The following is a 12,651-nucleotide window of genomic DNA, read 5'->3' as shown; positions in this document are numbered from 1 at the left end:
AACAACAATGGAAACCCAAAGGCGATATGAAACTACACTTGGGAGCAAAAGGTTTCTTCACTGTAGTTTTCACCAACCTAGAAGACAAGGACAAAATTTTTTATGGAGGCCCGTATTTCTTAGCTTCAGCCGGTCTCTACATGCGACCATGGAAACCAAATTTTGTTCCAGAAAAAGAAACCTTCACTCAGGTACCAGTGTGGATCCGCCTGTTTTCTCTTCCCATAGACTATTGGGGTTTATCAACTCTTAAACAAATTGGGGATCAGCTAGGCACTTTTATCAAAGCCTCAGAAGCAACCATGCAAAGAAAATACACCTCGTGTGCAAGAATCTGCGTGGAAATGGATGTATCAGGTGCTCTACATGAGGGTTTATGGCTAGAGTACAGGGATGAGGATTACTTCCAAGCAATAGACTATGAACAGATTCCTTTTCGCTGTCGAAGATGTCATGAGCATGGACATCTTATGAGGGAATGGCCTTTGAATAAACAAGAAGAAGTTACTAAAACAAAGCAAGCAAACAGAGGCAAAGATAACTTTGTAAAACCAAAGATAAGACAAAGAGCCAACCAAAGAAGAAAAAACATAATAGAAACATAACGAGGTCATCACAGCAACACTTTTGAAATCTTAGAGTTAGATACAGACTCAAAGGATTTGAATAAATTTCTAACTTTAAATGAAGGGCTAACAGAAAAAGCTGAGCAAACTATAAAAGAAGCAGAGGAAGCCATTATTAGCAAAGAAGTCTAAACGAAGGAACAAATAGAAGAGCCAGAGGAGGATGCAGACATGCTAACCAGCGATGGAGGAAGTGATGACTTAGAGTTGGAGGAGGTTCTTGCACAGGAAGGGATGAACCTACCAGTCATGGCCGAGAACTGGAAAGCTCGAGGCATAGAAAATGTACCGGAAGAAGAGATCAAGAAGGTCAATGATCTATTTATAGCAAGGGAGAAAGCAGAGTTAGAAAGGCAAAGTAGAAAGTTAGGTATAGAAAAAGGAGCTGGGAACCACCCAAAGAGTCTTCTCTGCAACTCAACAAGCTCAAAACAAAGGAAGAAGAGAGGTCGAAGAACAAGTGGTGAAGTTCTGCAAGAGCTAGGGATAATAATGATAAACTCAGGGAAGATGAAGGCTCTAAATGCCTTCCCATCTTACCAATAATTCTTCTAGTTAATCATGAAAATCATTTCATGGAATGCAAGAGGGTTAAACAGCCAAGCAAAGCATAGAATTCTAAAAAGAAAACTTCAGAAAGAAAAACCAGATATCATATTCATTTAGGAAACTAAATGCGGCAATACCAGCATGGCTAACATCAGTAAGAAGCTTGGCAATCACATAGATTATATGGAAGTAGAGAGTCAGGGTCGAGAAGGAGGTTTAGTCACTATGTGGGACTCGAGGATGATTCAAGTCCTCTCAACAGAAGCAACCAGAACATTCATAGCCGTGGAAGCCCAACCCACAGGTAAATCTGAATCCTTCTTATGCACAAATTTTTATGGACCGCAGAAGACAGAATGTAAAATGACCTTTTTGAGTTCTCTATTAAGTTTGATTTCTAGGCATCCATAATCCAAATGCATTATGGGGGGTGACTTTAACATGATAACTACCCTTCTTGAGAAGAAAGGGGGAATAGGAAAACTCAGTAAGGATGCATAATTATTTACAAATTTCATTGACAATGCTAAATTGGTGGATATCCCACCAAAGGGTGGCACTTACACATTGAATAACAGACGAGGTGGCGATAGGCTGATTGCCTCTCGTTTGGATAGATTCCTCATCTCTGAGAGCATCATTATGGATGGTATTCTAGTTGATTTAGACATCCTTCCAAGTGGAGGATCTGACCACTGGCCAATATCTTTAATAGAAGCTATCCATGGCAGTCCAAGGAATAAACCTTTCAGATTTGAAAATTTTTTGTTAGAACACCCCAACTTCCTCAATCTAGGGGAGAAATGTTGGTCTGAACCTATGATTGGAAGGAGATCCAAAATGTTTAATCTTCAGAAGAAATTAAAGTATACTAAAGCAAAAATAAAAGAATGGAATATTATGGAGTTTGGAGATATTTTTAAGGAGAAAACCTTAATAGAAGATAAACTAGAACATATACACAAAGCTTGGGTTTCAGGGCACAACAGTGACGAGTCTATAGAGCAGGAAAAATCTTTAACTCATCAATGGCATACACGTTGTCAGCAGGAAGAAATTCTTTGGAAGCATAAATCTAGAATATGGTGGCTAAAAGAGGGTGAGCAAAACACCAAATTTTTTCACATATCTGCTCTAGATTACAAGAGTGCGAATAAAATACTAGAACTCAAGGATGAGAATGGGGAAACTTTAAAAATCACCAAGACATAGCGGCTTTACTCACTAGGCATTTCAGCAATATCGCCCAGGAACCGCAAGCAAACAAAGAGGATGCTATAAAGGAGATCATTACGGCCATTCCCAAAACTATCACCAACGATCAGAACTCAGCCCTCAGCAGAGAAATTTCCCTAGAGGAAGTGGAAGACGCAGTCAGAAGCATGCCAAGTGATAAGGCCCCTGGACCGGATGGTTTCACCATTAATTTTTACAAAGCTTGTTGGAACCTAGTGAAACATGAAGTTTGGGAAGTTGTAGAGGACTCTAGGCGATCTCGATCCATCCTCAAATCTCTTAACTCCACCTTTATAGCGCTTATCCCAAAGATGGAAGAAGCAAACACTCTTGAGAAGTTTAGACCAATTGCTCTGTGTAATGTCATTTATAAAATCATATCTTATAGCTAAGAGACCGAAACCAATTCTTCCTAGGCTCATATCAGAAGAGCAATCAGGGTATGTCGAAGGGAGACAGATCTTAGATAATATTCTACTAGCTCAACAAATGGTTCACACTCTTCAAACTAGAAAATTAGGAGGGATGTTAATGCAGCTTGATCTATCGAAAGCGTATGATAAAGTCAGCTGGCAATATCTAGAAGCCATTCTAAAAGCCTTCATTTTTTGCAAGAAATGGATCAATTAGATTCTAGCCCTTATTAAATCCTCCAGGTTCTCGATCCTTGTCAATGGATCCCCCTCTGCACCCTTTTCACCCACTCGTGGAATCAGACAAGGAGACCCTCTCTCCCCCTTCCTGTTCGTAATCCTCATGGAAGGACTCAGCAGACTCATAGCCAAAGCGAAAAGAGAAGGGAAGATCAAGGGACTTCAGCCTCTCCAATCCATTCCAGCTACCACACACCAACAATTTGTGGATGATACTATGTTACATGGAACCCCTATGGTGAAAGAGGCTCTGGCGTTTAAGAAAATCCTTGATCTATTTAGCAAGGCGTCGGGAATGGAAATTAATTTTTCCAAGTCCACGATTTTTTTCTTTCACACCCATCCAGCTATTCAGAAGCATCTCTCTAATTTACTTGGTTTCAGAAAAGGATGTCTACCATCAAGATATTTAGGAGCACCTCTTACACTCAAACCCTGGCAAAAAGTGCACTGGGAGAAAATCTTGGCTAACCTGGAGAAAAGGTGTAAGCACTGGACGCACAGGGCTCTTAATTTTGCTGGGAGATTAGTCCTCACCAAGGCAGTTCTGCAGGCTATCCCACAGTACTTACTCTCCATGTTGTCGTCCACCAAGGGCATCCGTCAACAAATTAGAACAATCCAAAGATTCTTTTTATGGAATGGAAATGTGGAAAAGAAAAAATTGGCGCTTGTGGCATGGCACAAACTCTGCAAACCGAAAATTTTGGGAGGCCTAAATCTGGTGGATCCTTCAATCATCAACATGACTTGTGGAGCAAAACTCTGGTGGAGATGGATAAAAGAGCCCCATATTCCCTGGGCAAGACATGGGAAAGAGAAATATACCCCAGAGTGCAACAATCAGGATCTTATAAGACTTCAGGAGGTTCCTGAGGGTTCCCCCATATGGAATCTTGCTAGGAAAAATAGCAACTTGGTGTAGGAAAACAGTTTTTGGGAAATCTGAAATGGGAATTCAGCTCTTTCTTGGGAAGATGCTTGGCAGAAATTCCCAAAACTGGAAAATCCAGAGCTCGCTCTTCTCAAGCAGAAATGCCAAAATGAAGGCCGATACAGAGTCCAACATTACTGGAACCAGAACAGTAGGGATCCTAACTGGAGAGAATGGATAAACTTCAACTTTGACAATAGCAATGGGGAAAACGACAGCACAAAGCATCTAATTGATCAACTACTCAAAAGGAAGATAAGGAATACAGAAGAAAAGGACCAGCTTAGATGGGGAATGAAAGGCAGCGGTAACTTCTCACTCAAGGAAGCCAGGGAACTGATAGAAAATGCAGAGCAGAGGGAGGTAACTCCTTGGAGTCATAAAGTGTGGGACAGCCTGTTTTGGCCAAAAATCAAAACGTTCCTCTGGATTTTAATGAGGAAAAAAACCTTGACGTGGGAAAATATACGCAATAAAGGTTTTCATGGGCCTTCCAAATGCCCAATGTGCTTGGTAGAGGAAGAAACAATAAACCATTTATTTAATTCCTGTGACTGGGCCTATCATTTATGCAATTGGGTGGAGGGTATTTTGCTAAATTCTAATAGAAATAGGGAGTCCATCCAAGATACCATACAAAATTGGCAAGGCAATTACTCAAAGAATCCCAGAGTCAACAACATTTGAAAAGTTATGCCAGGTTTCTTATCATGGACCATATGGAAGGAGTGTAACAGGAGAATTTTCCAAGATGAATACAGAAACACAGAGCATTCCATAGATAATATTATGATAAATATCAGACAGTTAATTCAAGTGAAATGAAAAGTAGAAACTAATGAGAAGCCTTCGTATGGCGACTTACGCATTTTAAAACTCTTCTAGCTAGACATCAACCAGAGCATGCCAACATCGAGATGCTAGCAGAACCCAAATTCTGAGTCCAACAGTTGGAAATATACGCCGGTTGGTTGGCTGAAGTTGAATTTTGATGGCGCGTCCAGAGGTAACCCTGGGATGGCGGGTATAGGAGGCATCATAAGAAACCATGAAGGAGACATTCTTCATATTTACTGCGAAGCTCTGGGAGAAGGGATGAACAATGAAATGGAGTTTGCAGCCTTACAACAGGGGCTACGGATTCTAAAAGACATGCAGAATTGTACAGTGGTGGTGGAAGGGGACTCAGCCCTAGTAATTTCTGTGGCAAAGAAAATCTATGGCGAAACCAAAGTGAGTAAAGCAGCGAAACATTGGAGATTAGCAAAGGTGACGTAAAACATAGCCGAGCTAATCAGCGGTATGAGAAGGTTGGTCTTCCAGGCGGTGAGACGCAAGGCGAATTCGATAGAAGACCACCTAGCAAATTATGGCATCGACAACCAAAAGAGGGAATGGGACAGCTGTTGGAAGCATGTGAATTGTCGAGACCTGAAGGAGAAATGCATCCAGCTGGCCAAACAAGACAGGGATAATGCCAACCGGCCTTAACTAGAACGCGTTCGGCTTCCGGGCTTTTCTATGATGGGACACGCTGGAGTTTCTACGGATATTAAAAGTTGGCAGAGGGCAGAATGACAAGTAATTCTAGTGCTTTTATGGCAACAAAAGGGGAATAAAGGAAACAAATCTAAAATGATGAGCTGAAACAATCACCACCGCTACCACATCAAGTTAGCGAACACTTGGCACATTCTGATTAGAGAGAGAAGAGATAACATTTATGTCAAGGCTTTGATACATCACACAGAAAACACAGCTCTATGCAGTAAAAATTATGTTAGTACATCCACGTCATTTCGGGAGGATCGGATAGTCATGGGTAATATCCTCCAGAAAAATTATTTAACAGCGAGTAGAGGCAAAGGCACCATCAGAATTTTTCAGTGCATCGTTCTGGTTCATTTTCTTTCGGCTCTTTGCGCCTGTTCTCAAGTCGCACGCGTTAAGCTAAGTATGGAAGGTGACGGCTGCCGCAGCATCACTGCGAACATGGAGCTCAAGACAGCGAGGGAAATGTATGAGACCGGAACCGCGTCGAAGAACAAACACAAATTGCCTAACCTGGAGGCTTCTGTGAAGGAAGAAGAGCGAAAGCGGTCTAAGGAAGATATGGCGCAGGAGGTTGATTGGCTTCAGGATCCTGAAACAGTAACCAAACGCGCCACATAGTTTGTGCGCACTCAGGCAGAAAGCTGGCGAGTAAAAACCCTGCTGGCGTGTGCTTTAGAATCCAGGGAAGATAGTAAGAAGCTGCCTCAAAGTGACCAGTTCATCCCTGAGGCCCAGATGAAAAGTTTATATGGCATTTATGAAGCTCTGGACTTCAAAATCACTGCGGTGCATGAGGTAGTAGATTCTCTATCCAAGAAGATGACGGTGCTTATTAAGCTCCTCAGGCAGACGCTAAATCAAGAAGCTCGGCAGACTGGTGAACTGCAGCAAGAGAATCAGGCGGAATGTCGTAGCTATCAATCCCTGCAAGTGAGAGCGGACAGCCATGTTCTGGAACAGGCCTTGGACACAGCGAGCAGGTTCGGGATGCCCCCTCAGTAATTCAGTGTTGATGTTAATTCTCATCCGTGTTGACCGGTCGTTCATCTGTTTTGACCGGTTTTTTGGTCTCCCTAAGATCTGGGGTTTTGTTATTTCTACAGTTTCTGCTTGTTGAAGGGTTGCGGTCTTCAGCTCAACCTCTATTACTCTCAGGGGAAGTAAGATAGAAGGATTAGCCACCCTGTGTGCAGATAATGGTTTTTGGTTAAATTGTATGGAAATTATGGTTTCTGGTTTGTTACCTTCAGGCCTCAATCTCCTATGGAAGATTTTTTGTACTATATTTTTACCTTTTTAACATAATCCTCTAACTTACAAAAATATATACAATATTAAAATTAAATATAATTACAATTTAATTATATACCATTGCAAAAATTGTAAGCTCAAAATTTAAATTACACAGTTATATATTTTTATATCAAATCGTTCTATGAATATTATATAATATAGTATATATTTTAATGCTATGTTATTTGTATACAAAATATAAATTTAAAAATAAATAATATATTTCAAATAAAATCAAATAAGTCTTGTATTTAAGTATAATTTTTTGATAAAGATATTGTACAATTTAAATGGAAATTTTAGTTTATATAATTACGCTGTAAGGCGTTCTCCTCTGAAACCAACTCTCCTTTGAAGTTACTTTTCCATTTGTGAGCACTTGATTTAATTGTTAGACGATTAAAATTGTTTGAGTCGTCGGATTGATTCCACCGAAACGTTATCAACTGCTTCCTTCCCCGAACACTTGCTTGAATGTATCGGTCCCAATCTTGCTCAAGTCCTCCTCTCTGTTTAACGGCAAACACAGAGGTTTCAAGTTCAATTCTCTGCGATGTCAATCCTTGCCATCCATGGTTGTTTCGAAGGACCTCTCGACGCAGGCGGGGAATGGATTCCTAGAGCCGAATGCTGTTGACCGCAATGTGGTTTGTCTGGGGTTGCCGAGCAAGGGTCGAATGGCACCATGCAAGCGAGCAATGGGTATTGTGGGTCTCCTCTATGGCATTTTGGGTTTCTGAGATTAACAGTCCATACTTGAGGTGGGGTGTGAAAATCCCATAACTTCAAGTCATAGAGCTATTGGCTCTGAGCACCATGGATCCCTTAATTATGAAAAGTACCATGCCTAAAACTGCAGTGGGTCCTTTTGAAACCATCCGGTAACTTTTCTTCATCCATTCTTCGTTTTATTCAGAGACAAGATAAAATGTTTTTAATGTTTTTATTGGATATTTCAAGTTACATTATGCAGACAGCATGGTTCTTACTCTATAAAGTCCAAGGTCCTACTGGAAGGTACTGCTACGGTCCCAAATTGTGGGTGTTAGGGTGTTAGTGTGATGCTATGGTTAGTTGAACACAACTCACACTTGAAAGGATTCTTGTTTGGTTAATTCTAATGTTAGCACAAACGAATCTAACATTATTTCTCCTCTCTTCAGTTCAAAGAATCAGTATTACAAAGTGCTAGTCCTCCTCACAGGGAAACTACCAGATCTTCAAGTTGCAGTGGATTCCCTTTCTATCTCGTAAAACTTGCTTCTTTGTTTCTTGTTACAATGATGCATGGCAGTTAAATTCACATTCTAATATTTTGAGACTTGAAATTCGTTCCTTTCAGCATGAACATTAATGGCTGGGAGATGATGATGCCCCTTAGATTCTTTGTTGTTGCCGGGTATGTTCAGTGTTATAGTATTTTGGATAACACCTAATGTTATTTTTTCTAAGAATGTGCATGGGTTTATCTGGTTTGTTATAATATTCTCTGTTTGAGACTTAGTTGTAATTTACCCTGATTATTGCAGAGTGAGAAATGCCAATGAGGTAGGAGCTGGAAATGGAAGGAGGTGTTGTATTTCGGGTTGTCATAGTGGTGTTCCGCCACGATTTTTCTCCATTGTTCACAAGCAGTTCAGTCATTCGAGACACGATTTCTAGAATGGCTATTTTGATGGTGTTTATGATTCTCTTCAACAGTGTTCATCCAATACTTTCAGGAAATTCACTTGCTTTTCTCGTTTACTCGATTTTTCCAATGGGAATGTGCAGTTCTTCAGCCGTGCCAAAAATAAGAGAGAAATAGATTAGATTCTTCACCCATATAGTTAACAACATTCGCTCTACAAAAAAAGGCTTCTCAAAAATTATCCCTTCAAATTCTAATCAGAAAAAGGAAATTTAATATAATGACTCCAGACTATATCCAATTCTAACAATTTGAAGGTGAAAAGTTGAAAGTGATCATTATAGCATTAAACCCAAGTAAATTAGCCACGCCATCATGGCTACTATTGTTGATGTAGCTTCATCTTGTGTTTTGATGCTAGTTAGGTATGGGTAGTGCCTTGGAAACTCTATGCAGACAAGATTATGGAGCTAAGCAATACCACATGTTGGGAGTGTATTTGCAATGCTCTTGGATTGTGCTCTTTATTGTTGTAGTCCTCCTCCTACCAATTTATATCTTTGTCACCCCCATTCTGAAGTTGATGGGTCAGCCAGATGATATTGCAGAACTATCCAGATGAGTTTCAATCTGGTTCATTCTTCAACACTTTGCATTTGCATTTATGTTTCCCATTCACATATACCACAAATCACAGTGGAAAAACATGGTCATTGCCTAGCTTTCTATAGCTTCCTTGGTGCTTCATATTGCCCTAAGCTGACTTTTTATCGTTAAATTGGAAATGGGACTTGTGGGAGCAGCCATTACATTGGCTTATGGTGGGTGCTTGCAATTGGCAAGTTTCATTATGTTACCTATGGAGGTTGCCCCCATATGTGGACCAGGTTGTCGAGTAATGCATTCAGAGACTTGTGGCCTTTTTTGAAGTTCTCTGTCGTGTTGGGTGTGATGTTATGATTAGTTGAACACAAATCACTCTTGAAAGGGTTCCTGTTGGTTGATTCTAATTTAAACACAAAAGGAGCTGACATTATTTCTCCTCTCTTCAATTTAGAGAATTGGTATTACAGAGTGTTGGTCCTCCTAACAGGGAAACTACCAGATCCTCAATTTGCAATGGATTCCCTTTCTATCTGGTAAAACCTGCTTCTTTGTTTCTTATTAGAATGATGCATGGTAATTAAATTCACATTCTGATATTTTCAGACTTGAAATTCATTCCTTTCAACATGAACATTAATGGCTGGGAGATGATGATACCCCTTTGGATTCTTTGTTGCAGCTGGGCATGCTCAGTGTTCTAGTATTTTGGATAACACCTAATGTTTTTTTTCTAAGAATGTGCATGTGTTTGATTTGGTCTATTATAATATTTTATGTTTGAGACTTAGTTGTAATTTGAACCTGATTATTGCAGAGTGTGAGGATTACCAATGAGCTAGGAGTTGGAAATGGCACAAGGCATTTTGTTTTGGGTTGTCATAGTGGTATTCCACCAGGATTTTTCTCTGTTGTTCACAATCAGTTCAGTCATCAAAGTCATGGTTTCTAGAATGGTTATTTTGCTGGCGTTTATGATTTTCTTCAACAGTGTTCAACCAATACTTTCAAGGAATGCACTTGCTTTTCTCGTCTACTCAACTTGCCAATGGGAATCTGCAGTTCTTCATCCATACCAAAAATAAGAGAGAGAGATAGATCAGATTATTCACACATATAGTTAACAACATTCTCTCTACAAAAAAAGGTTCTTCGAAAATTATCCCTTCAAATTATAATCAGAAAAAGGAAATTTAATGTAACGAATTCAGACTGTATCTAATTCTAACAGTTTGGAGTTAAAAAATTGAAAGTGATCACTATAACATTAAACGCAAGTAAATCAGCCATGCCATCATGGGTGCTATTGTTGATGTAGTTTCATCTTGTGTTTTAATGCCAGTTTGGTATGGGTAGTGCCTTGGAAACTTTGTGCGGTCAAGCTTATGGAGATAAGAAATACCACATGCTGGGAGTGTATATGCAATGCTCTTGGATTGTTCTCTTTCTTGTTGCAGTCCTCTTCCTACCAATTTATATCTTTGTCACCCCCATCAACTTTGTCACCTCCATTCTCAAGATGAGTCAGCCAGATGATTTTGCAGAACTATCTGGAGCAGTTTCAATCTTATTCATTCATTAACACTTTTAATTTGTATTTATGTTTCCCATTCACAAATACCACCGGTCATAGTTGAAAAACATGGCCATTTCTTGGCTTTCTGTAGCTTCCTTGGTGATTCATATTTCCATACGTTGGAATCTGGTGCGGTCAAGCTTATGGAGCTAAGCAATACCACATGCTGGGAGTGTATATGAAATGCTCTTGGATTGTTCTCTTTCTTGTTGCAGTCCTCCTCCTACCAATTTATATCTTTGTCACCCCCATCAACTTTGCCACCTCCATTCTCAAGATGGGTCAGCCAGATGATTTTGCAGAACTATCCGGAGCAGTTTCAATCTTATTCATTCATTAACACTTTTAATTTGTATTTATGTTTCCCATTCACAGATACCACCTGTCATAGTTGAAAAACATGGCCATTTCTTGGCTTTCTGTAGCTTCCTTGGTGATTCATATTTCCATACGCTGGATTTTTATCGTTAAATTGGAAATGGGACTTGTGGGAGCAGCCATTACATTGTCTTTCGCATGGTGGGTGCCTATAACTGGCCAGTTTCTTTATGTTACCTATGGAGGTTACCCCCATACGTGGATCAGGCTATCGAGAAATGCATTCAGAAACTTGTGGCCTTTTCTCAAGCTCTCTGTCGCATCAGGTGTGATGCTATGGTTAGTTGAACACAACTCACTCTTGAAAGGATTCTTGTTTGGTTGATTCTAATTTTAGCACAAAAGGATCTAACGTTATTTCTCCTCTTCAGTTTAGAGAATTGGTATTACAAAGAGCTGGTCCTCCTCACAGGGAAACTACCAGATCCTCAAGTTGCAATGGATTCCCTTTCTATCTGGTAAAACCTGCATCTCTGTTTCTTATTACAATGATGCATGGCAATTAAATTCACATTCTAATATTTTGAGACTTGAACTTCGTTCCTTAGATTCTTTGTTGCAGCTGGGTATGTTCAGTGTTCTAGTATTTTGGATAACACCTAATGTTATTTTTTCTAAGAATGTGCATGGGTTTCATTTGGTTTGTTATAATATTTTCTGTTTGAGACTTAGTTGTAATTTTAGCCTGATTATTGCAGAGTGAGGATTGCCAATGAGCTAGGAGCTAGAAATGGCAAGGGAGCTAAATTTGCAATAATTGTTTCTACAACTACTTCAAGTGAAATAGGTGTTGTGTTTTGGGTTCCCATAGTGGTGTTCCACCAGGATTTTACTCTGTTGGTCACAAGTAGTTCAATCATCAAAGAAATGATTTCTAGCATGGTTATTTTGATGGCGTTTATGATTCTCTTCAACAGTGTTCAACCAATACTTTCAGGCAATGCACTTTCTTTTCTCGTCTACTTGACTTTGCTAATCTTTCATGGTATATTTATGTTTTACATTATCTAGGCATTCTACAGTGCGGAATGTTGTTACCAATGGATTTTGATGGATGAACGAAAGGAAATATTTCTTGCTTCTACACCATCTCGGTCAAGTGCTTCTTCTGACAGTGGCAATTTTTTTAACCAGTATAGATATGTTGCATAATAGAGGAATAAGAGTTATGCGCCATCCATACTGTGTAAAATAAAAGGTGTTTTGATGTATGTGTTGTTTCCTCTGAGGAGTCATAGCAAAATAGAGTCTTAGATGACATAAAAATATATGTGTTTTTAATGTTGAGGAAAAAGGATGGGATGGGGTGGGCTTTTCGGAAGCACACTTTTTTGGGACAAGCTTTTTGTTGTCTGCAAGTTTTAAGTTTTATCACAAGCTATGTACATGGACGGGCCCCAAATGCTTCCCAATGTATATGAGTTTCTTAATAATACTTGCCTGTAGTCAATCCCATATAAATCTAGAAGGTTGAAAGAGCTGAGGCAGAGATGGAGGGAGGTAAGCTCATTCATGCATATGCATTTCTGTGTCATTATGATGGCTTAAATGACAACTACAGTAGAAAACCATATGCTCTTATATTTCGTATAATGACTTAAGATGGTCATCATGTTGAC

The 12,651-nt window shown here is 39.6% G+C and overlaps 1 long non-coding RNA gene across 2 annotated transcripts; it reads left to right on the top strand.

Annotated features, from left to right (window-relative positions):
- The first annotated feature begins 7,872 nt into the window (after nt 1-7,872).
- On the top strand, nt 7,873-12,447 carry LOC149159982 (uncharacterized). Of its 2 annotated transcripts, none has more exons than XR_016261774.1 (5): nt 7,873-8,244; nt 8,375-8,523; nt 11,080-11,311; nt 11,404-11,490; nt 11,731-12,447. It is a non-coding gene; the product is annotated as an uncharacterized LOC149159982 (long non-coding RNA). The 2 variants fall into 2 exon arrangements; XR_016261773.1 differs by having other exon boundaries at nt 11,030-11,311; nt 11,731-12,285.
- Nucleotides 12,448-12,651: the final 204 nt, after the last annotated feature.

This window comes from Pinus tabuliformis, chromosome 5_2, assembly GCF_031772625.1.
Source record: "Pinus tabuliformis cultivar Carrire ecotype Pingquan chromosome 5_2, CPIR1, whole genome shotgun sequence".
NCBI lineage: Eukaryota > Viridiplantae > Streptophyta > Pinopsida > Pinales > Pinaceae > Pinus > Pinus tabuliformis.
The sequence above is the reverse complement of the archived record's forward strand: the minus strand, read 5'-3'. Positions and strand labels throughout refer to the sequence as shown.